Genomic DNA, 26713 nt, shown 5'->3' with positions numbered 1-26713 from the left:
TCACCTATGTTTTTCAGCTCAAAAGCTTGCTCACAAATTGGGGAAACATAACTGAATCAGTAAAGGTACCAAGCTCAAATCTGATTGCAAACAGGGATCTGGATAAATAATAAAGATAGATGGAACTGGTTGATGAAATGAGGTCAGGGCAAGTTAAAGACACAAGCAGAAGATGAAACAGATAGCAAGGACCCCTCAGGTGGTTTGTTGCCACTTCAAGAGTTTGTGTTATGCTATTAATGGCCTTTTTTATCTAAAATTGATCAGGTCTTTCATAGAATGTCCTTTATGTGATGATGAGCTTTCATACGGACTATTTTTACCCAACATGTGGTAGAGCCTTCCAAGTTCTTATTGGTCTGACCAGCCACAGTTGGACACACTGTACATTGACCTTGACATAGTGATGTCATTTTGGTCCTTTTCAAGTACAAAAGACAAGAACCAGATGATAAGCTTTCTAAAACTTAAAGAGTCCAAGCAAGCCAGGGCAAATTTTAGTATGCTACGGTATCAAGGCAACTTAGAGAGTATTATACAGTGGAAAGTATTCTGGATTTTAAGTCAGGTGATCTATATTCACACTCTATCTTTGCTGTTTACTTGCTATGTGACTTTAATCGTGTCACTTAACTCCACTTGACTTCATCTTACCTATCAGCAAAAATTGGAGGCTAGAATTCCATGGCATTCAAGGTCCCTTCTAGCTCTAAATCTATAATCTTATGACCTTCCCACCACTTTTTGGACAGACGGGAGACTTGTGGCAGATTTGATCCCTCCATGAGTTGAGTAGAAGCTAATTTCTCCTATTCTTGAAATGTTCTTCATTAGATTCTTCCTTTGGGGTTGGTCTAGTTCAGGAGTGGGGAGCCTGTGGCCTTGAGGCCACATGTGGCTCTCTAGATCCTCAAGTATGGCCCTAAATTCAAACAAAGGGCCACACTTGAGGACTTAGAGAGCCACATGTGGCCTCAAGACCACAGGTTCCCCAACCCTTGTCTAATCTAAGATTCTGACATTGTCTATATTCAAATAGAGGTCTGGGCACTCTGTGAATACATATTAGAATCTAGTCTGTTTACGGGTGTTATCTGGGAGTTAGAATGTATCAGAAGGCACTTTCTATTATTTTGGTGGTATTTGAGGTTTTATTTTGACAAATTTTTCTACCAAAATTGGGATCCATTGCCTCTCTGTGGCACAGATTCTTAAAGGTATTGCCTATTCAGAGCAAAAACTCTGGAAAGGCCTATCAAGATGGAGAGGCTTTGAGTAAGCATGTGTTGATTAACATGAGTGTTATCTTAGGCCCACCCCAACAGAGAGATCCAGCCTTAGAAAGTTGACTCCTAAATGATGGGTTTTTTTGCAGACTCATGAAAAATATCTGCTAAGGAATTGAGAGATTCCACTTGGTGGAGAGCCTATCCACACCAATGAAATCAAGTGGAAAGACTATTCACAATGATCTCCTTAAGTTGAATTTCAGGAAGAACTAAAATAAAGCATGCACATTTCTAGCTAAGGAATGAAAAAAAAAGTTCATTTTATATGTAAAATTATCCTTAGAAGGGCTTCAGATTTGGAGTGGGGGGAAGTAAAGCAGATAGGGAGAATGGATTAATTAATAAAACAGATAGCTTATTATTTTCCTGTTTTCTGCAAGATCCAGTCTAAATGCTTTTCCATAATGATTAGATAAAATCTGGCTATTGAAATGTATAATGTACATGAATAATTGCAGATGATCTCTGTTCTCTTCCTCTTCACTTCTAACCCAAGTGAGTGGGAACAGTTTTTGTCAGCTAGTGGTACCTTTCAATTTAAAAACAGCCAGGTCTGTTTGTTCTTCTCCTGATAATATGTTCTCTGTACTCAGTTACCTTTGTCTAGTTACAGAATTGGCTAAAAGAGGGTTTTAACTCTCATTTTCTTTCTCCTAGAGATTACAAAATGATTAGATGTCATGTCTATGTCAGTAGGTTGAGTGCCTATTTTTTCTCTAACAATGATGACTCATTATTAAGATTAAGACACAGAATTACCTATTCAGAAGCTCCAAAATTAGTAATTACATGTGTTTCTTCATGTTGTACTTGTGCAATGTGGGGGAAGATTTAAGTTTGTGAAAAGATAATTGATATTAAAAATAAGTGAATACACGTTTTGATGCTCTGTGCAATTTTTTCATCTTGTTTATCAAAATTGCAATTAACATGCTACAATACAGCATAAATTCATAGCTATTAATTAAACTCATATCAAATTAATGCTTAATAAAAGATTTTTTAAATGAATGCTTACCTACCATAAACTCAACTCATAAGAAAATTTCAAAACTATTATTCTTACTAGATGAAGAAGCTTTCCTGCTGGAGGGAGGTTGTGGAGGAGAGATTTTACTGGAAAATGAATGTATTGCTTTTAAAAAATAGTCCTCTACCACACTTTTCTTGTCATTGTCAAAACACTGTGACCTTGGAGCACTATGAGTCTTCACAATATAGACTCTGTGGTTCTGTCCTGCAACTCAGGCATAGCGCCTGCCTATGAGCCCTAATGCACTATCCTTTGATTATCACTTGGTTTCCTAACTGTCTAGGAAGTAGGAGAACAGTCAAGATCTCTGTTGTTAGAGGAAGCAAGTCTCGCATCCTAGTTACTGCCCCAGCAGATGGCAGTATTCCCTATGACTTTGTCCAAATATGGAGGTAGACCATGTTTTAGGGGAGACTCGCTTTGGGAAGCTTTGCTAAGAGGGTAAGCTCCTACGTGTAATTCATGGAGATGCCTGAGGATCAGAGAATGGAGAGAATGAGAGAAAGAAGGGAAATACAAAACTAAAAATGATGCCTTTCTGATTTTAAGACTTGTAGAAGACTTACCTCCAGTCACCCTGTGACGGAAAGGCAAAAGTACTATAATCCCCATTGTACGGATGAAAACACAGTTTTGGAGGGTTTAAGTTACTTGCCCCACAGCTAGCAAAACATAGTAACCAGGACTCAAACCCAACTTCTGATTCTAATGTACTTTCTACTATATAGTACTATCTTGTCATAAAAAAGAGGTATTTAAGGTGGAAAAGGACTATTTTACCTAATATTATAAAGATAGACATTAGCCCATTTTTATTCCACCTGGCACAACTTAGTCAACTTTTAAGTGTGCTGTTGTAATATACCTTTCCTTCCAAGGAGAAGTAAAGGAGTGTTCTTCCCTACACCCAGGAAAATTTCAGTTATTTCTTTTGTGTTTACAAAAATGAGAGACATAGAAACAGAAAGACAGAGACAGAAAGTCTAAGCAAATAAATATTTATGGGAAAACCAGGCCATATATGTATGGATGTTTCGCTACCAATGTGGGAAAAATATGTATTGATGAAATACTTTTTAGGGCACGTTGTTTTCTAAGAAATTATAGTGAGTTATTCTTTCTCCAAAAAAATAAATCTAAGCATAGTTCAACTTGTCAGCTTCTCTCTAGGCCTCAAGGATAACACCCAAGATAGCTCAATCAAAATTGAGAGAGGAATGTTTGGTACCAAGCAATATAATATCTCTGGGAACTACTCGCTTTTTGTAGACAGGAACTGGAAGTCAACTTGGCAATTCAATGACTCACATTGTGTTAACCTGATGGAAAAGTCAATCAGAACTCAGGTTCAAATTAAGAAGTACAGGAGAGACAGTGATGGAGTGAATCAAGATTTATTGCAGGAATACATAGAGGCAGGATTCAGCCAGAAGCCCTAAAGGCAGAGAATGAAATTCCTTACAAATTCTGAACCATTCATTGCAATGGAACCCATATTTCTGATTACTGGAGGCAGTGAAGGCCTGTTTAATGAACAATCCAGAATACGTGGTCACAGCCAGTCTGACTACTTCAGTGCTTAGTGAGGTAAAGACATGGGAGTGAAGGTTGCTTATGTTCTTTAAGATTGATTTTGATACCTTTTGTTTTTCTATTTTATAGATATTTATATATCTATTTCTAGATATACCCCCAATACTCTGAAACTAAATTTTACCTTGTAATGAAGAAAAAAATAGTTAAGCCAAAGCAACTGATAGGGTGAACACGTCTGGCAATATATGCCTTACTCTACAAGAGAGGTTTTTTTTATCCCCATTGAGCTAGGTTTAAAAAAAAGTATTTACTCAGGTGTTATTGCTGTTGTTTTTGGATTCTAGTTCCCATAAAATGGAGGGTTACCAGCTAATCTGTCACCCTAAGCTTTAGGTTCATCACTGTTTCAAGATGAAATCATCCTTATGTGGACTTAAAAAGAGTATCTGCAAAAATTTGAGGCATGAGCTGTGCAGTATTTTCTAACTCTAGTAGGAAAATCAGGAACTGAAAGTAGTTAATTACTAGGAGCCATAAGCTGAAGGAGAAAAGGATGATTAAACGACTATAATGAAGGCAGTTGATGAGGATAATGTTGAATCTGGACCTTGCAAACTGCTTCACAAGCCAACAACATAACTTAGGTAGATCTTAGTTTAGATATCTTATACAATCCAAAGGACCCAAATATACTTTGTCTTTTATTGTTTTCTAACATTTCATTTTTATATGTGTTATTTCAAGATTATAAACTCATTGAATATGTCTCATATATTTATATCCTATGTAGCTAGCACAGAATTATGCAAAAGTAAGTGCCTAATATAGGCAATGCTCCTTTTCCCATAAAGTAACCTCATCAACTCATTTCAACTTTCATTATAACTAAGTTCCCACATTAATATTGCATAATCCTATTTTAAAGTGATAGTCCAATTACTGAAGTACAGTTTAGCATATTTAGACAGCTGATGCCCTCATACTTTTCCTGGGCTGAGTTTCCTACCTTCCTCTTCAGGTCTGTATCTTAGTACAAGGCTTCTTAAACTTTTTCTACTTGTGACCCCTTTCCGTCCGAGAAATTTTTATGCAACCCCAGGTATATAGGTATATAAAGTAGATATACAAATCAAACATTTCCTGATAGTAAATCACAGAGAGATTTATTTTAAGACAGTTCTTTTAAAAAATACATGTAATTTGGCCATTTATTAAAGATGAAAGCAAATTTGCATACTAATAAGATGGATGTGCTTGTTTATTTTTACATAAAGAATTAAATCATGGTGGAATATTTGATACTGAAGGATGTAGAGCATCTTCAACATTTTTCAGAGTTGATCAGTATTTTGATTTTATAATCATCAATGCTGAGGATGCCACTTTGCATAAATACATAGTACAAAATGGTAGAAGTATGTTTAGGGAGTTGTGGGAAATTCTGTCCTAAGCCCAAGTCAAAATTCATTTAACTATTTTATATGTACAGTAAAAACACTGCAATTCATAACATGCAATAGTCTTGAATCTGAGCCAACGTATTTCTGGTAGCATTCATCAGCATTACATGGTGTGACGGTATGCGCAGGGCAAAATGTGCATGTTGTGTGTTCAGAACCAAGGCACAGTGAACTTGTGTGATGCAACATGGGCAAGCATTGCCAGAAACACCTCAGGTTCATTTTGTATTTTATTTGGAATTAATTTTTGGTCATTGTGTGTTCGGAAACCTTTTACTGTTACCAAAATTTTTTGCGACCCCTGCATTCAGTTACATGACCCCAAATGAGGTCGCAACCCAGAGTTTAAGAAGAGCTGTTAGTATATAGAGCTCTAGATATGGCTACATTATAAAACATATTCTAACTCTACTGAGCCTCATATCCTTCCTTTGGACTTCCCCTCCCCATGGTTACTTCTGTCCAAGTTGTTCTTCTCTATCCTACGAACACACATCTCCATTGTGAATTATTTCCATGGCTTGCCTCAATGTGCAGTATTGAGAATAATTGAAGACCAGGAAGCAGATGTTGGCAAGCAAAGCAGCTGAAAGTGTTCTCACAAGAATTGTTGCTAGATAGGAGACTTCAAAAGCTCAAGAGGGATGGGCATAACTACCTCATTCTTAAGGTTCTTCAAGAAATTATCCATTTCTGTGGTGTTTGGTAAAGACTCTTTATTCAGAATGTCTAGGAAGCCCTTCATCCTATTATATTCTCTTTTTTTGCCTCTTTATTCTTTTTTCTTGATCATTCAGTAGACAGATAGCTAGATTTAGATAGTTGCTTCAATTTCTCCAGAGATTGCTGCTCTTAGGCCTCAGTATAGCAGACCCAGCTCATTGACAAACCAAGATATGCAGGGCTATTGAGAAATTGGAAAGAGAAGAAACTAGAAGCAGAGACATCATTTAGAAGGCTGTTCCAATGGTTTAGGTGAGAGATAATGAGAATCTAATTTAAGATGGTTATTATTTGACTTAGAGAAAAGATGATGGGTGTAAAAGACACAATAGTGTTAAAATAAACAGCACTTTACTACTGATTGGGTAAAATGGAAGGTAATGGAATGGAGTCAGGAATACTCTCTTTCCTCATCTCTACCCCATCCCTAGCTCTTTTAAAGTTTCAGTTTAAGTAATACATCCTTTACAAAACCTTTCTTTATTCCTCCCTTCATTTGTTAGTACTTTCCCCCAACCATGGTATCTTCTCTACTTGAGTCTATCATCTCTATATCTATCTCTCCAGTAGTGCAAAGTCTTTGAGAGCAGAGACCATTTTTTTAATCTTTTTATTCATACTACCTAGCATACTGCCTAGCATCTACTAGATGTTCAATCGATACTTGCTAAATTGAATTGTTTAGTTGAATATATTCAAGATGGTACTTATCAAGAGCAAAAATATAGTAGTAAGAATGATCAAGGTATAGTCAATGTACAGTGAGTTATACCAGAATGTTCTAGTATATAGAAACCTGTGCACAATAGGGAAAGGGAGAGAGAGTTAATAAGCATTTATTAATTTTATTTATTTATTTTTATTTTTATTTATTTATTTTTTTTTTTGGTGAGGCAATTGGGGTTGTGACTTGCCCAGGGTCACACAGCTAGCAAGTGTCAAATATCTGAGGCCAGATTTGAACTCAGGTACTCCTGACTCCAAGGCTGGAGCTATATCCACTGTGTCACCTAGCTGCTCCGTTAATAAACATTTATTAAGTGCCTACTGTCTTCCAGGAACTGTGCTAAGTACCTTACAAATATTATCTTATTTGATCCTCACAGCAACCCTGCAAAGTAAGTGGTAGGAGCTACTATGATCCTCGTTTTACATTTGAGGAAACTGATACAAGCAGAGGTTAACTGGTTTACACAAAGTCACACAGGTAGTAATATCTGAGGCGGGTTTTCAGCTCAGGACTTCCTGTCTCTGGGCCCAGTGCTCTCTGCATTGTACTACCTATCTCCCTAAATCAAAGACAGGACTAAAGGAGGAAGAGACTGAAAAGAGGGGAAGTAATAATGAGCTTGTTGGAATAGTACAAGCACAAGCTGAAGAGGCCAAAAACTAAGAATGAAAAATGTAAGTAGAAAAATAGAGATGGATTTAAGAAATAAAAAAAAGGGATTTGACTGATGACTAATTGAATGTGAGACACAAAGGAGAGATCAGAGACAAAAAAGAGTTTGAAAGTTTGAGACCATTACAATGACATTGACCAAATACCAACATATTCGCTAGATGTTTGCTTACTCAATATATTATAATGAACACCTGTACATTTTTAGGTGTTTTTTTTGTTTTGTTTTGTTTTTCTTTTTTTGCAAATTGGGAGCCATCCTGGCTCTGTTTCTTTGTCTGTAGAATGATTTTATTCAATTTTTTTTTTCAGTCAGGTTCAAATCTTTGCAACCTTATTTGGGGTTTTCTTGGCAAAAATACTGAAGTGATTTGCTATTTCTTTCTCTAGGTCATTTTACAAATGTGGAAACTGAGGCAAAACAAGGTAAGTGACTTGCCCATGATGGCACAGCTGGTAAGTGTCTGAGGCTGGACTTGAACTCAAAAAGATAAGTATTCCCAACTCTAGGCTTGGCACTCTATCCATTGAGCAACCAAGCTGCCCCTGCAAAATGACACTGTTATAATAAATAATTGTTGAGGTCTCTTTTGGTTGTATACTGTTGTCTTTTCTTATGTATACACACATGTATATTGTCTAGATATCTATTAGTCTATCAACTTATCTAATCTGCTATATCAAGCTATCATCTATCTATCTATCATCTATGTATCTATCTATCTATTCTACTATATTGAAAATAACAATCTATCTAGGCAAGAGAGGTAGCAGAGAATAGTAGATAGAGATCAGGCTTCAGAATCATAAAGACTTGGGATGAAGTCCCATTTCTGACACATAACTGACTGCGTGAGTGCATCAGGAAACTTTCTAAGCCTCTAAGTTGCAAAACAGTGTTAATTTCCATAGGCGGAGTGATCTTCCTCATTGGGGAATTCCCTACACCATTGAAATCACAGGTCTAAATCAAAAAGCAGGAAAAAAGACAAAAGAAAAACCACCATCCCATAGAACTGAATAAATTTCAAACATGTATTCTGGGCTGACAAATATTTCTTCAGAGGACACTAAGGAAAAGAAACATGGAGAGAAAACTGAGAAAACCCACAGACAATGGTTTTGGTCCTTAACGCCACAACTTACTAGTTACTTAAATACAGAAGACTCACTTTTTTCTTCCTGAGATTCAGTTTCCTCAAACATAAACTGAAAACAATATCACCTACTGTGATAAATTCAGTGTCATTGTGAGAGTCAAGTGAACTTGTTTGTAAGAGTTTTAGACTGCAAAATACTATAGAAATATGATGGATTTAAAATAATATTTTCCAATTTATATATATTATTATGTGTAAGTTTTTATGTGATAGATGCATAATAAACATTTGTTGAATGCATCTTTTAATCCCCAATGGATATTAATGTGTATGTATGTATGCATGTACGTATACATATACATATGTGTATATGTATATATGTATTTTTTCCAGTGGAAATACATATTTGATGCATTCAACAAGTGTTTGTTAAGCAACTATCATATTCAAGGGATTTATAAAGACCTATTACAAAATTCCTCCCTTTATGAAGCTTACAATCTATCATGGAATTTACAATTACCAATGATATTACCTTTCTCAGAGAAATAAGGGAGAAAAACACAGAGCCATAGACTGGCAGAACTAGAAAGGTCTCCAGAGATCACCTAGTTCAAACTTCTCATTTTACAGAAAAGAAAACTGCTAGTTATGCTATGGAAAGATCTAGCCAGAAACAGGGGAGTCTTTTCTGAAGCTATATGAAGTACAATTCCATGGGCTTCTGGTCAGAGAAAAATGCCTCTTACTATCAAGAAACATATAAAATATCCTGGGGGGAAAAAAGAGAGAGAATCAATGCCAAGGGCATGAAGTCCAAACTTTGAAATATTTAGTCTTTTTCCATTTGGTAACGCAGGTGTTTACAACCCAAACCTACAGCTTAGAAATCATCACAAAACACTGGAGAGGCCTGAGAGAAGCTTAAGTACCTTTTACCTTCCTATTACTTTGGGAGGAAAAAACAAACAAACAAACAACTGTTTATTTGTTCTAAAAAACACAAGTAAGAATAACAAAATATAATGAGCAACATTTTTTTACTTTCTCCCACCCCCCTCATTTGTGCAAGCCTGGAGTAATTGTAAATATGAAAAATGTTAAATTTAAACAACTCTCCATATCTACTACTTACCTATTTCAATTGAAAATAATTGTTAAAACTATCATTAAAGGATCATAAAACTTTAGAGTTACAAAGAGAAGATGGAGATAATTTTGCCTAACTCCCATATTTGACAGATGAAGAATCTGAAATCCAAAGAAATAGAGGAAGTGACTTACTTAAGGTCACTGGTTCATTCAAAGTCAAGAATGTTTTGTCACAATACACTGATAAGTCAGAAAACAACAACAACAACAACAATTTCATTACTGCCTATGTATACTCTAGCAACACACATTGTAACCTCTGCTTGCCTCAGAGAGTTGACACCATGAGCTTTCAGGGCCAAAATACTGAAATTCTTGGCCATTTTTTTTTAATCTCTCCAAATCTATTTAAGCTGTTCTGATCCTTTCACTATAAACACAGACAATCCCTTATTTAGTCTGTACGTGAAACCTTTTTAGCTTGATATCATATGATATAATTTTCATTCTTTTGGGAAACTTTTCAAAAACCCAGCATCACTTAAATGCCAGAATGTATAAGTGAAATGGGACCAACATAAACAGATAATCTCACAATGGTGCTATCTAAAGAATAATCAGTTATAAAGGATAGAAACAACTAGACTTCAAATATTAACCTTAATATTATCCTTAATATATTTCCCTCTTTTTCCTTTTATAATGGCTTTTCCAAGCTGGTTACATACATGTAAAAAGTTCTATGTATCTAAATGTGAACAGTAAAGTATTTCATTTGAATTAATCTAGCTAGCAAACCACTTTTCAAGAACAGCTATCACACTAGTGAAAATATTTTAGAGCATAAGCGAGATAAACAAGCAAAACGAAAAAAAAATTATGGTACTGTTTACCAACAGATCTATAATTACAAAATAAATTAACCATGAAATGAAGTGCTAGGTTTTATGCAATATTGTTATGAAAGATGGGGTGATTTTTTTCAAATTAATTCATGAAAAGCTTTGAAAGTGAATTATTGCAAAGGGTATTATGAAGTTGTTTAAAAAAAAAAGAAAACAACAACAACCAAGGATATATAGGTTTGATTCACAAATTTATGTTTGCATATGCATAATTAAAATACTGAAAACCAACCAGCCACTTCAAAGGCATGAAAATATCAGCATGGAGAAATAGACCATAGATGCTGTTAGAAAGACGAAGGATTATAAGGGTGACAGATCTGAGGCCAGGAAATTGAGGATTTTTTTTATCTACCAGTAGGATCAGAACCCTGCAATCTGAAGTTCAACTCTGAGAAAACAAGGGGCAATAACTCTGACCTATTTCCATTTCACACAGTGCATTACAATGACCAACCTTGATGTTGATTGGGGTCAAGATGGAAGGACCGGGTCACAATGAGTTCTGCCAAGCAAGGGAACCCTCACCAAGTACTCCAAACCTGGGGGCCTGGGTAGCTTTGGCATTCTCCCTGCATGTGGGGAAAAGTGAGATTCATCAGAAGAGAGGTTGTTCTGCAAGCAGGGGAAAAAAATGAGATGGCAAATGTCCTCATGAGGGGGAAAAATCAAAGCAGTTCCTATGAAAAAATGATAGCAAAGAGAACATGAAATAGTGGGAAAGCATTGCCTTTGGAGTTTGAAGAGCAAGATTCATGCTCCAGCTCTGTCATTTTTACTCATTTGGGCCTTATACTCCTCCATGGGAAAGTAAAGGAGTTGGATTAAATGGCCCCCTTTCATCCTTTACAGCTCCAAAATTCCATGAGTGATTTTAATTCACCAAAAAAAAATCTTAAATTATGTAAATAATTCAGATAACTAAGCTGTAATATATATGTATATATATATATGTGTGTGTGTATCCATATATGTATATGTGTGTATACATATAGCAAGTGTATATATAAATGTGTGCATATATGCATATACATATATGTATATATAAATATACAAATATGTGAGGCATAATACATACATATACATGCACATATACTTATATATGTATTGCTTGGTTATATGCATATTTTGAATTGGATTGAGGCAAATTTATATATATATATATGGACATATAATCTCAATGATATATTTCATTATATATACATATTATCTTATTTTTATCTGTATAATTAATATATCACATATGTCCATAAATATCTATATGCATGTGTGTATAAGAATGTGTCTATATATAGACATAATATACACTATATGCACACATATTTGTATGTATATACACATATAATATATACACACAATACATATACCCACATATGTGCATATATATATACATATAATTCAATCCAATTCAATTCAATAGACATTTCCTAAAAATGTATAATATATAATGCCCCATGCTTTGAACTTGAGGACATAAAGATAAAGGTGGATATGGTCCCTGCCATCAAATAGTTTACAATAAAAAGATAAGATACATAAGCTAATGATTATGTTAGTATATAGCAAGTGCGTTCAAACAGAGTAGAACTACAAGAAAGAAAGACTATCACAGAAAGAATTAGAGGGAGGGAAGAAATATTTATTAAATACTTATCATGTGTCAGGCACTGCACTAGGTGGTTTACATATATTATCTTCTTGATTCTCGCGATAACCCTGGGGTGGAGGGCAGATGCTAATATTATCTATTTTATAGGTAAGGAAACTGAGTTAGACAGAGCAGCTTTGCCTAGGGTCACACAACTACTAAGTACATAGGCAAGAATTGAACTCAGGCTTTCCTGACCCCAATCCTAACATTTTGTCTACAGTATCACCTAGTTGCTTCTGTGAAAGATTACTTCAAAATAACTGTTAAGATCAGACTTCATAGAAGAAGAAGCATCCTTTATGGGCCTTGAAGAGGCAAAGTATTTCAACAGGCAAGGTGAAATGTGTTTAAGGCTATTTCCTATGCACGTTTTTTTTTCACATTAGACTCTTCTATCTTTTCATTCTATAAAAGAATTGTTAGTAATTATGTCATTAAAATGTCCTTCATGATAGTTCCCTATCACCTTTGAGTCAATTTCTCCTTTAAAATCTTAGAGCAAAAATTCCAATCTCTCTTTTCTCTAGATTCTTTGAAATGTACCATCCAAAAGTGTAGGGTACATCTCAGACCATATCTAGGCTCTATTCTGTACTTATTGTACCCTCTAAAATTACAGTTACTTCCTTCCATTGTTCCCATAATTTCCATCTAACCAGCAAGTTCCTTCTTGTAGTTCAAATTTAAAGCACAACAACAGTTTCCTTATCATTTTATCTGCTTATTGAAGACTTTATTATCAAAACAAATCAATAATTTATAATCTGCTCTGCTTCTTTTCCTGTTGATTTGTTAGTCAAAGTATTCCATCACTACACCCACATTCCTTGATGCCAAATGTATGATAAACTTCCTAAACACATTATCCATTACTTCTGGCTTGGTTCCCAGTATGACTATCCCACCACAATATTTCTTCTTTTTCTTTGTCTATTGACTCTTGCCCGTATGACCTGTACCATGTTTCTTCGCTTGAGTTCATTAATTTCCACAGAGGAATATATTGCTTAATAAGCAGTGCCACAAGATTCTTCTTTTTACCTAGACTGTTGTTTTTGCCCATTGCCACAGTCCAGCCATGGTCATATTGCACCACTCCTCAAAGATAGGTATCTATGAGATTATTTATTTGCTTGTGCTAAGAACCTGCTTCACTTTGCATATTAGCCATAATCCCCACTTTGTGGTGTAGACATCTGAGGTTCTGATTATTTTTCTGCTGCTCTTTTGGGTTATTTATCTTACAAAATATTAGAATTTTCAATTACTACTCATCATCCTTCATCATACCTGTTGCCATCTTCTGTATCATATTTGAAAGTTTTGTTTGGATAATATTTCCTTCCTTTTTTAATGCCATCTGTGTTAGACCAGTAAGTTTTTCTGGTGCTCTGTAAACCCATCTCATCTTTGATCACAAACTGAGCATTCCTATATTTTGAGCTTGGTTAAATAAAACTAAAACCTATTCTCCAAAACTATATCAACTTTACCATTTGTCCTCCTTTTTCTTCTAAAATTCCTACCTTCAGGCAGCAGCTATGATGAAAAATCCACCTGAGATTTCAAGTCCTTAAATAATCCCTAGTAAGGAATGCATAATACCAAGAAATGATTTGGGGGTCACTAATTTCAATATTACTACTACTACTACTACTACTACCAATAATAATAATAATAATACTTTAGTTCAATGCAGCACTTATTATTCACATACCATGTGTAAAGCATTGGGGTAGGCTCTGGCACATGTATTACCAGAAAAGGTTTGAGAAGCATTGAGAAGAGAGCAATGAAGCTATAGACAAAGGAAAAAGGAGCCACTTGAGACTTGGAAACTTGAGGGAAGGAGAATAACCAATGGTATGAGATCCTGGAGAAGATGTGAGGTGATATTAGCAAGCGAACAGGTATAGAGGTTAGCCTTGGTAATAAGAACAACCACCTTATCTCCTGAGGCCATGGTGAAGGATGAGAAGTTAGCTGAATTGATTTTGTTTCTCAATTGTAAACATAAAATGTACAGGATATATATCTTGTACCTCTGTGTGCTCTATAATAAATACCCCAAACAGAGATGACTACAAAGGAGTAGGGAATAGGGTGTAGACCTGTGATTTCATTGGTACTGGGAACTCCCAGGTGAGGCAATTCCTACCAAATCAGGTTGATCCCTTTTCTGTAATTTATAGTATTAGAGAGTTGCCTAAAGCATTGCAAGGTTAAGTCATTATCTTGAATTCACACCAGTAATACATGTGAAAGTTGGGACTTGAACCCAGTTTTTCCTGGATTCGAGGCTGTTTTCATTGCTTTTTAAACTGAGCTGTGACTCCATATGAGGTCACGAAAGATTTGGCAACAGTAAAAGTTTTCTGAACAGGCAATGACCAAAAATCAATTAAAAATCAAATGCATAATAAATCTGAAGTGTTTCTGGCAATGCTTGCCCATGTTGCATCAGGTAACTTCACTGCAGCCTTGTTCCTCAGGCCATGCAAAGCTAATGAACACTGCTGAAAGGTGTAAAGGGGTGGGGGAATAAAAAAAAAAGTTTAAGAAGTCCTGTATCATAGCTGCTTAATTAAGACTTGCTTATGATCAGATGTCTTCATTCTGTCATTGTTCCCTCACTGTCCTTTACAGATTAAATGAAATGTCCTATATTTCAGACTTCTGAGTCCAAGGTCCCCTGATGTAATATAACATTCTTGAGAACAAGAGAGAGCACCTGACTTGTTTTGTGTGCATTGTGGTTCAATAAACCCTTCTACAGGTACCCTGGCTTAATTAGCTTATCCTCAAACACCCTCCAGCAGCTAAACACTGACTCTCATTGATCTCACTGGGCTATTGAAATAGTTCACACAGCATAAAGCAATTTGTAGAAACAAATAATAATGTTAATGATGATGGCAATGTCTCTACTACAGGTCTCCTCCAATGCTAAATCATGGTGTGAAAGTGACCTTGTGTTTTAAAAAGTTATTTTAGTAGAAACATAACTTCTCATAATTCTTACTAAGTAGCAAAGACTGTGAGTATAACCTGATCATGGACCAATTGTGACATGATAACAGGATCAATGACACACATTTCAGAGGAAAGCATCCTCAGGATTTAACCACCAGATATTGTGTGATTTTTCAGGTTGCAGCAACTAAGTAATCAAACTCTTAAGATATGAATGGGATATCATCTGGGACCAGTGGAGACTAGAACCACACTAATGAAATCACAGATTTTTATAGTTTATGACTCATATTGGTCTCCAATACTAAGGAGTAAAAAAAAATAAAATACAAAGTCATGAAAGACAAGATACTTCTTAGAAAAATATTAGAACAAGTTTGAGATATTTTATTAGAGGGAGATCTTCAAATATGTGAATATATGCATATAATATAAATATATAAACATATTTAAATATATAGACATCTGTATATAAACATATGCAAACATGGTATACACATATACATACACACAAACACAGACCTGACAAATGGCTTGGGATAGAGTACAGCTAAAGATGAGGTTGAATATTATGCCAGAATTTCTTAGCAAAAAAAGTTTTTTTTTTAAGTTCTGAAGAATTTGCTTGTACCATAGTTGACAGTCCTTTCAAGTAGATCCTATGGATATATATATAGCAATTTGGGAATGCTGGAGGAAAAATGGAAAAGACTCTGTGAAGCGAGAAGGGTCTCTCTTCCTGAACACCCCACATTTGGTTTTTCAATACTACCAACCTACATTTTACATTCCTCTTTAACCTTGCTACTTTTATTTGGAAGACACATTAATAAACAACTCCAAAATGTAGTATCTCAGCAGAATTCAAGAATAGGCTGATGCTAAAAGAAACTCTTCCTTTTATTCATGAGCTTTACATTGAGGATGGAGGATTCCTTAAGGCTAAAGGGATCCAAAGGGAATTGTAAATAGGTAAAATGTGTAGAAAGTTGCCTCACACAGCTCTTCTGACTTGTGACAAACTCTGGTGGCTCTGGGGAAATATCATTGCTAAAGTTGATCTTGGATGAGAAAGCTTTGCTGATGAAGAATATTGAACTAAGGTTTATTGTCTGGCAGTTATTTACGTAGAGCCCACATATCTTTTCTTCAAAGTTTACTTTGCAACTCAAGCCTTCTGATCAGTCTGCCACATGTGCTTCATACCTATTCTGTTTCCCTATTTTTATCCACCATAGAAAGAGTGAAATTTGTGAAATGAATTTCAATACATGTGTATAAAACTTTAGGAATTATGTCATGTCCAGTTCAGGAAACTGATAATAGACAAGTTTGGCTAGAATGTAGACTATATGAAGGAAGACAATGGGAAATAAGCCTAGAACAGTAGGATGTAAAGAGATTTTGGAGAGCATTAAATATTGTGCTCTAGAGCAGAGATGTTAAACACATTGCTGGCAAACCACAAGCAGTCTATAACACTCCCAAGTGTAGCTCAAACTAGATTAAAATGTAATTGGGAAATATTTATCAAAATAAAAAAATGCAACAAACATAATTACTTTTTAAAAATTAAATCAATATGAATCCCATAAGGATACTTTTGTATGGATTAGTGGCTGCCATTTCTATTTGAGTTTGAAACCTCTTCTCCAGAGAAGGAGTTCTTAAACTTTTTGGGTGTGTGCAAAACCGAACAGTTATGCAGTGTATTGAAGCCAATAAATCTCTTCACAGAATATTTTAAATGCATAAAACGTAGTGCACAGGACTACAAAGGAAAATAATTCTGTTGAAATACAGTTATCAAAATATATATTTTCTAAAGTTTAGTGATCCCAGATTATGAACTCCTCCATAATGGGTTGTATTTTATTCAATAAGCAATAAGGAACTATTCAAGTGTTGAGTTCTTATTTTCCCCACAAGCATGGGAGGAACATGGTATGATCTGTATATTAGAAAGGTTGGGTAGAAATAAAATTCTACAATATATATTAAGTAGAGAGGTTCCAAACACTTAGTCAAGCAAGTATGGATTTATCAATAACAAACCATGTCTAACCAACCTCATTTCTCCATTTAATGGTACCAATAAAATTGGAGAATGAATACATAGATATTATATGCCTATATTTTAGCAAAATATTTGAAAATGTTTCTTCTTATAAAGAAAGAGATAACAGTAGGGACCAAATAAAAAACAGACTTAGAATCAGCAATCAAAGTTTTAGACTGTCAGATAGTGTCAGTCAGTCAACAAGCATTTGTTAAGCAGCTACTATGTGTCAGGTATTGTGCTCACAGCTGAGGAAGCAAAGAAAGACAAAGAATAGCCCCTATTCTCAAGGAGCTCATAGTCTAATGGGAGGGAGACAACATACAAATAGCTGTGTTTGAACAAGATATTTTAAGGAAAAAATGGAGATGATCACAGAGGTAAAGCACTAGCATTAAGGGAGATCACAAAAGGCTTCTTAAAGAAGATGGAATTTTAGCTGGGTCTTGAAGAAACCAGGGAAATCAGGAAACAGAGATGAGGAAAGAGAGAATTCCAGATAGAAGAGAGAGCATTTGTTGAAAAGGTGAAGTGTCTAGTATGAGAAACAGCAAGGAGGTCACTGTCCTTAGATTGCAGAGTTTATTTTGGTCATGCAGCATGGCAGAGGGGGAGGGCTATTATATGTGTGAGAAGATGGGAAAGGTAGAAATGGGTTATGGTATGAAGAGCTTTAAAAGGCAAACAATTTTAAGTTTGATGCTGGAAGGAAGAGGGAGATAGTAGAGTTTATTGAATTGGGGGTGGGAACATGATTGGTGTAGACAGACTTGCACTTTAGGAAGATCAATTTGACATGTGAGTAGAGGATGGACTAGAATGTGAGACTTTAAGCACAGGGAACAATCAGAAGGCTCTTGCCATAGTCCAGGTATGAGGTGATGAAGGCCTGAACCCAGAGTGGCAGCAGTTTCACAGGGAAGAAGGATAAATATACGAGAAGTATTACAAAGGTAGAAACAAAAGAAATTTGCAATTGATTGGTGTTGGGAGTAGAGAGAAAAAGAGTAAAGACTTTAGGATAACAACTAGATTTCAAGCCTCAGTGACTTGGAGGATGGTATGGGTCTGCACTTTAATAGGAAAGTTCAGAAGAGAGGAGAATTTAAGAGGAAAGACCATGAGCTCAGTTTTGGACAAATTAAGTTTAAGATGTAGACATGGCATCTTGTCCAAAATGTCAAATAGATAGTTGTAACTGTGAGTATGTAGATTTGGAGGCAGGTTAGGGGTGGATAAGAAGATCTGGAAATCATCAACATAGAGAAGATAATTGAATGCATAGGAGCTGATGAGATCACTAAACAAAATACAATTGGGGAGGAAGAAAAGAGAACTCAGGATAGAGGCCAGGGATACAGTCATCATTAGCAGACCTGCTATAGATGAAAAATCAGCAAATGGATCTGAGAAGCAACAATCAGGCATGCAGGAGAAACAAAAGAGATAGTGTCACAGAAAACTAGAGGAAAGAGAGTATCAAGGAGAAGAGGATGATCAGCTGCAGCAGTCAAGAAGGATGAAGGTTGAGAAAATGTCATTAGGTTTTGCAACTAAGAGATTTGTAGTGACTTTAGAGAGAACTCAACATAAGTTAAAATGTCCTAACTATTAAATTGATCCAAAAAATGAGACTGATTTCCTTGGGAAATCATTGATTTTCTTTCCCTGGAGTCCTCCAAGGAGAAAGGAAATGATTTAAGAAGGAATTATTTTTTTAGTATGAGTTGGCCTAAATGATCTCTGAGGTTCTTTCATTTGCAAGATCTTGTCCTCCAGGGATTTTATGTTCTTTGTAATGTTTTCAAAATTGAGTTCATGGCTTTCCTTACAGAAGTATATCATTTTAATGTTTTGGTTAATCTATTCCTTTTTCATAAGGTACACCCTTCCTTAACCACATTTTAGTCATGAGTCACATCTCTCACAATGTCAGTGATACCTTTAATTATTGGTTTATATATAGTTTTCTAGATATCAAACTTAAATAGAAAAGAGGGCTGTTATTTTATGCATAAGCATCCTTTAAGGTTGCATATTGGCAGTTTTAAAATGTAATGTTACCTTTGGTTTATTGTATTTTTTTGTTGAAAATTTCCCAATTACATTTTAATCTGATTCAAGCCACACTTTGTTTTCTTTTTGTTTTTTGTTTTAGTTATTTGGTTTTTTCTTTCTTTTTTCTTTTTTTTTATTTTTAACATGTGTTTTTAAAATTTTGAGTTAAAAATGTTCTCCCTTCCTCCCTCCCCATCCACCCTCATTGAAAAGGCAAGCATCTTGATACAGGTTATAGATGTGTAGTCATGTAAAACACTTCCATAGTGGTCATGCTGTAGAAAACTAAGTATATTTCCCATCATCTTATCCTACCCCCCATTTATTCTATTCTCTGTTTTGGCCCTGTCCATCCTCAGAAGTGTTTGCTTTTGATTATCCCCTCACCCAATCTGCCCTCCCCTCTATCAATCCCCTGTTATCTTGTCCCCTTCTCCCCTTATTTTCCTGTAGGGTAAGATAGATTTCTATACCCCATTGTGTATGTTATTCCCTCCTTAATCCAAATTCTATGAGAATAAGATTCACTCATTCCCTCTCACCTTCCCCCATTTCCCCTTCACTGTAAAAGCCTTTTCTTGTCTATTTCATGTGAGATAATTTACCCCATTCTACTTATCTCTTTCTCCTTCTCCCAGTATAATCCTCTCTCACCCCTAAATTTTTATTTTCCAGATATCACACCTTCATTTTCAACTCACCATGTACCCTCTATCTATCTATCTATCTATCCATCTATCTATCTATCTATCTATACATACATACATATAATTTTTTCCCTCCCACTACCCTAATATTGACAAAGGACTCATGACTTACAACTATTATCTTTCCATGAAGGAAAGTTCAACCTTAATAAGTCTCTTATGATTTCTCTTTCCTGTTAACCTATTCCATGTTTCTTTTGAGATTTGTATTTGAAAGTCAAATTTTCTATTCATCTCTGGTCTTTTCATCAAAAATGCTTGAAAGTTCCCTATTTCATTGAATGACCATTTTTCACCCTGAAGGATTATACTCAGTTTTGCTGGGTAGATGATTCTTGGTTGCAATCCTATCTCCTTTGCCCTTCGGAATATTATATTCCATGCCCTCTGGTCCCTTAATGTAGAAGCTGCTAAATCTTGTGTTATCCTGATTGTGTTTCCACAATACTTGAATTGTTTTTTTATGACTGCCTACAATATTTTCTACTTGACCTGGGAATTCTGGAATTTGGCTACAATATTCCTAGGAGTTTTCCTTTGGGGATCTCTTTCAGGAGGTGATCGGTGGATTCTTTCCATTTCTATTTTGCCCTCTGGTTCTAAAATATCAGGGCAGTTATCCTTGAGAATTTCTTGAAAGATGATGTCTAGGCTCTTTTTTTGATCATGGCTTCTAGATAGTCCAATAAATTTTAAGTTCTCTCTCCTGGATCTATTTTCCAGGTCAGTTGTTTTTCCAATGAACTATTTCACATTCTCTTCTATTTTTTCATCCTTTTGGATTAGTTTTACAATGCCTTGATTTCTCAAATTGTTACTAGCTTCCAATTGCTCCATTATAATTTTTAAGGAAGTATTTTCTTCAGTAAGCTTTTGGACTTCCTTTTCCATTTGTCCAATTTTGCCTTTTAGGGTATTCTTCTCCTCATTGGCTTTTTGGACCTCTTTTGCCATTTGGGTTGGGCTATTTTTAACGTGTTATTTTCTTCAGTATTTTTTGGGGTCTCCTTTAGCGTCACTCTCAGTTTTTCCTCTACTTCTCTTACTTGCTTCTCAAAATCCTTTTTGAGCTCTTCCATCGCCTGGGACCAATTCATATTTTTCTTGGAGGCTTTGGATGTAGGAGCTTTGTCTTCATTGTCTTTTTCTGGTTGTGTGTTTTGATCTTCTTTGTCACCAAAGTAAGATAATATAGTCTGACTCTTTGCATTGCTTGCTCATGATCCTGGCCAATTACTTGAGTTATAAACTCTTTGTTAAGATAGAGGTCTGTTTCCAGTGTGGAGAATGTACTGTCACAAGCTTCAGGTGTTTTGTGCAGCTGTTTTCAGAGATACTTCTAGGGACTTGTAAACTTTCAGTTCTTCCAAGGTGCTATGATCAAGGTCAAGGTGTTTACTCCTTTCCTTGCCTGTGCTCTGGTTTATAAGTGACCACAAGCACTCTTATCTGTCTTCAAACTGTGAGGATGATTTCCTCTCCACTGTCACTACTAGCTCCACCATGCCAGCACTCTTTCTTGCCCCAGGACCACCACCCAGAAGTGTGACCCAGATCCAAGCTCAGGCATAACAAGTGAATCCTGCACCAGCAGAGAGATTCCTGCAATCCCCCTCTGATCAGCAACTCAATTCCCCCTCAGTCTGTGGGCCAGAAGCTCAGGAGGCAGCTGCTGCCCAAGGGCCGAGCATGGGGAATGGGGCTGGGACCCTTTGCTTCTATCTCACCACCACAAAAACAGACTTTTCCCACTGACCTTCTAAGTTGTATTTGGAATTCATGTGTTCAGAAGTCTGTAAACTGCCACAACTGACCACAATTCAGTCCTCTGAGGCCTGCTCCAGGTTTGTTGCGGCCTGCACGCCCACGCCAAACTGCATTCCTCTCCCAGCCTGGCGCAATATACCTTTCCAATCAACCATCCAGGTTATCTTGGGCTGGAAATTTGTTTCACTCTGTCTTTTTGTGGGTTCTGCTGATTTGGAATTTGTTTAGAGGCATTTTTTATAGGTATTTGGAGGGGTTTGGGGGAGAGCTCAAAAAGGTCACTGCTTTTACTCCACCACCTTGGCTCCGCCTCTCAAGCCACACTTTGGAGTGTTACAGGCTATATGTAGCCTGTAGACCATGTATTTGAGACTTCTGCTCTGTATCATTTCCTCTGTTATCTATATAGTCTGTGCCTTTATTTAACACTTGAAGTTATGAATTGTATAATCATTTCTTTTTTGGATAATATTTCCTGTGAGTTATTGGTGATCTCCACTGATAGTATTTTTCTTTTGTTATATTTGTGTCAAACTATTTTAAGACGTTGTTTGTAGGCAGCTTTCTTCCTTTTCATTTTCATCTTAAAGTCATCTTGATTAAAATTACAAATCTTAAGTCAAATATATTTTTTCTTTTTTTAATTAATTCATTTTCAATTATCAACAATCACTTCTGTAAGCTTTTGAGTTTAAAATTTTTCTCCCCCTCCCTCCCCACCTACCTTGTCAAGACAGTGCCCAATCTGATATAGGCTACACATATATATTCCTATTAAACATATTTTCACATTAGTGATGTTGTAAGTAAGAACTAGAACCAATAGGAGGAACCATCAGAAAGAGGAAACAAAATGCAACAGAAGAAAAAAATAGCAAATAGTATGCTTCGATCAGCATTCAAATTCCATATTTCTTTCTTCTTTGTGGATAGCATTTTCCATCACAAGGCCTTTAGAGATGTCTCAGATCTTTGTATTGCTGAGCAGAGTTAAGTTTATCAATATTAGTCATTGTACAACGTGTCTGTTACAACTTTCTCCTAGTTCTGCTCACTTACCTCAGCACCAGACCATACAAGTCTTTCCAGGTTTTTCTGAAGTCAGCCTATTCTTCATTTCTTATAGCACAATAATATTCCATTATATTCATATACCAGAACGTGTTCAACCATTCCCAAATTGATGTGCATGCTCTCAATTTTCAATTCTTTGCCACCACAAAAAGAGGTGCTATAAATATTTTTGTACATGTGGGTCCTTTTCCCATTTGTATGCTCTCTCTAGGATATAGCCCTAGAAGTGTTATTGCTAGGTCAAAGGGTATGCACATTTTTATAGCCCTTTGGGCATAGTTCCAAATTGTTCTCCAAAATAGTTGGATCATTGCACAACTCCACCAACAATGCATTAGTGTTCCAATTTCCCCACATCTCCTCCAACATTTATCACTTTTCTGTTTTGTCATGTTGGCTAATCTGATAGGTGTGATGTGGTACCTCAGAGTTGTTTTGATTTGCATTTCTCTAATCAATAGTGATTTAGAGCATTATTTCATATGACTATACATGGCTTTAATGTCTGAATCTGAGAACTGCCTGTTCATATCTTTTGACCATTTATCAATTGGGGAATGACTCATATTCTTATAATTTTGACTTGATTCTCTATATATTTTAGAAATGTGGCCCTTATCTGAGAGACTGGTTGTAAAAATTCTTTCCCAATTTTCTACTTTCCTTCTAATCTTGGTGGCATTGGCTTTGATTGTGCAAAAACTTTTCAATTTAATGTAATCAAAGTTATCCATTTTGCTTTTCATAATATTCTCCATCTGCTCTTTGGTCATGAATTCTGTTCTCCATAAATCTGATAGGTAAACTATTCCTTGCTCTCCCAGTTTGCTTACAGTATCAGCCTTGATGTCTAAATCCTGAAACCATTTTGACTTTATTTTGGTACATGGTGTGAGATTTTGATCTATGCCTAATTTCTGCCATATTCTGTTCCAGTTTTCCCAGCAGTTTTTGTCAAAGAGTGAGTTCTTATCCCAGAAGATGGGGTTTTGGGGTTTATCAAATAATAGATACTATAGTCATTGACTACTATGTTTTGAATATTTAACCTATTCCACTGATCCACCACTCTATTTCTGAGCCAGTACCAAGCAGTTTTGATGACTGCTGCTTTATAACACAATTTAAGATCTGGAATGGCTAGGCCACCTTCCCCTGCATTTCTTTTCATTAGTTCCCTTGATATTCTGGACCTTTTGTTCTTCCAAATGAATCTTCTTATTATTTTTTTCTAACTCTATAACATAATTATTTGGTAATTTGATTGGTATGGCACTGAATAAGTAAATTAGCTTAGGTAGAAATGTTATTTTTATTATATTAGCTCGGCCTACCCATGAGCAACTGATGTTTTTTTTTTTCCAATTATTTAGATCTGACTTTATTTGTATGAAAAGTGTTTTGTAATTGTAATTGTGTTCATATAGTTCCTGGGTTTGTTTCAATAGGTAGACTCCTAAATATTTTATGATGTTTCTCTTTCTATCTCTTGCTGTTGGGTTTTATTGGTGATATATAGAAATGCTGATGATTTATGTGGGTTTATTTTATAGCCTGTAACTTTGCTAAAGTTTTTTTTTATTATTTCAAGTAGTTTTTTTACTTGACTCTCTAGGATTCTCTAAGTATTTCATCATATCATCTGCAAAGAGTGATCACTTTGTTTCTTCTTTGCCTATTCTAATACCTCCAATTTCTTTTTCTTCTCTTATTGCTAAAGCTAACTTTTCCAGTACAGTATTGAACAAGAGTGGTGATAATGGACATCCATGCTTCATCCATGATCTTACTGGAAATGTTTCTAGCTTGCCCCCATTACATATGATACTTGCTGAAGTTTTTAGGGAGATGCTATTTATTATTTTAAGGAAGACCCCATTTATTTCTATGCTCTCTAGTGTTTTTAATAGGAATGGATGTTGTATTTTGTCAAAAGCTTTTTCTGCATCTATTGAGATGATCATGTGGTTTCTGTTAGTTTTGTTGTTGATATGATCAATTATGCTGATAGTTTTCCTAATATTGAACCAGCCTTGCATTCCTGGTGTAAATCTTACCTGGTCATAGTATATTATTCTTGTGATAAATTGCTGTAATCTATTTGCTAATATTTTATTTAAAATTTTTGGGTCTATATTCATTCAGGAAATTGGTTTATAATTTTCTTTCTCTGTTTTGACTCTTCCCAGTTTAGGTATCAGCACAATATTTGTATCATAAAAAGAATTTGGCAAGACTCCTTCTTTACCTATTTTCCCAAATAGTTAATAGAGTATTGGAATTAATTGTTCTTTAAATGTTTGATAGAATTTGCATGTAAATCCATCTGGCCCTGGAGATTTTTTCCTAGGGAGTTCATCAATAGCTTGTTCAATTTCCTTTTCTGAGATGGGGTTATTTAAATATTTTACTTCTTCTTCTGTTAATCTGGGCAATTTATATTTTTGTAAATATGTATCCATTTCACTAAGATTGTCAAATTTATTGGCATACAGTAGGGCAAAATAGTTCCTAATTATTGTTTTAATTTCCTCTTCCTTGGTGGTGGCTTCACCCTTTTCATTTTTGATACTGGTAATTTGGTTTTCTTCTTTCTTTTTTTTAAATTAAATTAACCAAAGGTTTATCTATTTTATTGTTTTTTTCATAAAACCAGCTCTTTGTTTTATTTATTAGTTCAATAGTTTTCTTATTTTCAATTATATTTATCTCTCCTTTGGTTTTTAATTGAGGAATTTTAATTTGTTCTTTTTCTAATGTTTTTAGTTTTGTGCCCGATTCATTGATCTCTTCTTTTTCTATGTTATTCATATAATCATTTAGAGATATAAAACCTCCCCTAAGAGCTGCATCCCATAAGTTTTGGTATATTGTCTCACTATTGTCATTCTCTTGAATGAAGTTATTGATTGTTTCTATAATTTATTGCTTGACTTAATCATTTTTTAAGATTAGATTATTTAGTTTCCAATTATTTTTAGTCTATCTTTCCATAGCCCTTTATTACATATAATTTTTATTGCATCATGATCTGAAAAGGATGCTTTAATATTTCTGCCTTTCTGAATTGAATTGTGAGGTTTTTATGCCCTAGTACATGGTCAATTTTTGTGTATGTGCCATGTACCACCGAGAAAAAAGTATATTCCTTTCTATACCCATTCAGTTTTCTCCAGAGGTCTATCATACCTAACTTTTCTAATGTTCTATTCACCTCTTTAACTTCTTTCTTGTTTATTTTGTGGTTAGATTTATCTAGGTCAGAAAGGGGGAGGTTAAAGTCCCCCACTAGTATAGTTTTGTTGTCTATTTCTTCCTGTAACTCCCTGAACTTCTCTAAGAATTTGGATGCTATACCATTGGTGCCTATATGTTTAGTAATGATATTACTTCATTGTCTATGGTGCCTTTTAGCAGGATATAGTTTCCTTCTTTAACTCTTTTGATAAGATCTATTCTTGCTTTTGCTTTGTCTGAGATCAGGATTGCTACTCCTGCTTTTTTTTTTTTTTTGCTTCAGCTGAAGCATAATATATTCTGCTCCAGCAATTTATCATTTCCCTGAGTGTGTCACTCTTTTTCAAATGTGTTTCCTGTAAAAAAAAAAGTGTGTTTCCTGTAAACAACATATTGTAGGATTCTGGCTTTTAATCCATTCTGCTATACGTTTCTGTTTTATGGGAGAGTTCATCCCATTCACATTTACAGTTATGATTACTATCTTTGTCTTTCTCTCCATCCTTTTCCCCCCTGTTTATGTTTTTCTTTCTCCTTTCTCCTTTTTCCTCCTCACTGATGTTTTGCTTTTGACCACTGCCTCCCTCAGTCCCACCTCCCTTCTGTTAGTCCCCTCCCTTTTCTTTCCCTTTACCCTTACTATTTCT

This window comes from Vombatus ursinus, unplaced genomic scaffold, assembly GCF_900497805.2.
Source record: "Vombatus ursinus unplaced genomic scaffold, bare-nosed wombat genome assembly UNPS02000580.1, whole genome shotgun sequence".
Classification (NCBI taxonomy): Eukaryota; Metazoa; Chordata; class Mammalia; order Diprotodontia; family Vombatidae; genus Vombatus; species Vombatus ursinus.
The sequence above is the reverse complement of the archived record's forward strand: the minus strand, read 5'-3'. Positions refer to the sequence as shown.